The sequence below is a fragment of the Epinephelus moara genome, chromosome 17, assembly GCF_006386435.1.
Source record: "Epinephelus moara isolate mb chromosome 17, YSFRI_EMoa_1.0, whole genome shotgun sequence".
NCBI classification, from domain to species: Eukaryota; Metazoa; Chordata; class Actinopteri; order Perciformes; family Serranidae; genus Epinephelus; species Epinephelus moara.
This window is the reverse complement of record NC_065522.1, coordinates 26,456,589-26,458,800: the sequence shown is the minus strand read 5'-3', so window position 1 is coordinate 26,458,800 and position 2,212 is coordinate 26,456,589. Positions and strand designations below refer to the sequence as shown.

The 2,212-nt window shown below is 38.2% G+C and overlaps 1 protein-coding gene across 1 annotated transcript in view; it reads right to left on the bottom strand.

The window, feature by feature from the left end:
* Positions 1-2,212, bottom strand: part of zgc:194930 (uncharacterized protein LOC557813 homolog) — a 278,453-nt gene that overhangs the window by 241,644 nt on the left and 34,597 nt on the right. The gene's annotated exons all lie outside the window — the stretch shown is intronic.

Below are 2,212 nucleotides of genomic sequence, written 5' to 3'. Positions count from 1 at the left end.
CCTTGTAAAAATCCAGGAAAAGGATAAAACTATCATCTTCAATCAAATCTGAGTAATCAATCAAATCCAAAACAAGTCTTAGGTTATTAACAATGTGCCTTTTACTCATGAATCCTGATTGATTTTCATCGATTATTGAGTCCAGAACTCCTTTAAATCGCTTTGCAAAAATTAAAGCAAATATCTTATAATCATTATTTAATAGAGTTATGGGTCTCCAGTTGTCAATAAGAAGCACGTCTTTTCTGGGTTTGGGTATTAAATTAATTAACCCCTGTGTCATAGTAGCAGGAAGTTGTGCTCTTGCAACACAGAAAAAAACTTAAAAAGAAATGGTGCCAACAGATCAGAAAACTCTTTATAAAATTCAGAGCTGACGCCGTCATTCCCAGGTGATCTATTGTTTTTAAGGTTTAAGATAGCGTCTTGCACCTCCTGCTGGCTGATTAGGGAATCACACATCAGCTTCTGAGCGTGAGTAATGGTTCTAATAGAGTGTATATTTATATAACTAAACAACAACAACATAGCACTATGATCAAATTTAGTTTTGTAAAGAGAGGAGAAGTAATTATAGCAAAACTCGGATATCTTTTCCTTATCATTGATAACGGACCCACTGATATTTAACTCAGATAAGGAGTTGTGCTTGGCTCGAGATTTCTCCAGTTTAAAAAAGTATGAAGTCATCTGCTCTCCTTCCTCCAGCCACTTCTGCCTCGATCTAACAAAAGCCCCCTCTGCCTTACATTTATACAAGTCATCAAGTTTCGTTTGGAGTTCAATCAATCCGAGTCTATCTTTAGCAGAGAGTGAATCTGGAGGAACGCTGGTTAGGGATGTTATCTCAGAGGTGATATTTCCTACTTCTTTTCTTCTAGATTTAGCTAAGTCGCTACCATATTTCCTCATATATTTACCTATTTCATATTTCAACAATTCCCAGTTTTTGCCATAAACGTTGTCCTTCTGAGCTTGATCCCAATGCCGCTTAATCAATCTCTGCAATTCAATTTTCACAGAATTATGTTTTAACAAGGAGCAGTTCATTTTCCAATAGGAGAAGTGTTTTACTTTTAGATTGTCTCGAGACAGGTTAACATTAAGCAAAACTGCCTTATGATCTGTCAACGGAGTGGGTAAAAGATCAACTGTGATGGAATCCTTATCTAGAGAGTTAGAAACAAGCCAATAGTCGAGCCTTGATTGTCTAGAGCCATCCTTGTTACTCCAAGTGTAAACTCTGTCCCTGGGGAATTTCTCCCTCCATACATCATAAAGATCATATTTATTCATCAGCGTTTTTAATGAAGAATTTGCAAGCGAGGGCTTACCGGGTGGCCATCTGTCAAGAGACTCGTTCAGAACAATATTAAAGTCCCCTCCAATTATCAGGTGTGCATTAAAATATTTTTGTGTTAAAATGGTAAGTTCAGCGTCCAAAGAGTCCAAAAACTCATCATTATCTGACCTGCAATTATAGCCATAAATATTAATCAAAATGAAAACTATGTCCCTTATTCTGCAAACCAGACAGACATAGTGACCCTGTTTGTCACACAACGATTGCAAAGTTTCCCCTTCAAAATGACCCTTTAAGTTAGATACCCCTGCAGAGTGTTCAGAGCCATGTGAGAACCAAATATCACTGCCCCACTGTGCTTTCCAAAAGCTTGTGTCTTTAATGTTGGAGTGTGATTCTTGCAGAAAAGCAAAATCAACTTTTAGCTGTTTAATAAATAAAAATAAAGCTTTACGCTTCAGCCCATTTCTTAAGCCCCTGGCATTCAATGAAACGATGGAAAAAGCCATAAATAAATTGAAAATAAAAAAAAAGAAGAAAGAATATTTAACCTTCTGCCTAAATAGTGTCGTTAAATCAAACTAATAAGCAGCAGGTCGGCGACGCCTGCAGCACCATTGCTTTACACTACTTATCAGATTGTTTCAAAAGGAAATAGGCGACTCAGACGATGACAGAAATCAGCTCAAAACACAAGTCAAGGTTGAGCGCACATGTCATATTTGGCCCATTATTAGTTCTTCATTTAACAAAATAGATCAACAAAAGCAGTCAGAGTGGGCCTGTGTTTCCTAGCATGGTTATAGTCACTCAGGGAGTTTAATCTCACCTTCTCCCTCTATGAAGGCTCGAGCCCCGGCAAAGAAGGCCTTTTTCCCATCGGCGCGCGCCCTCTCCACCACCGGCCAA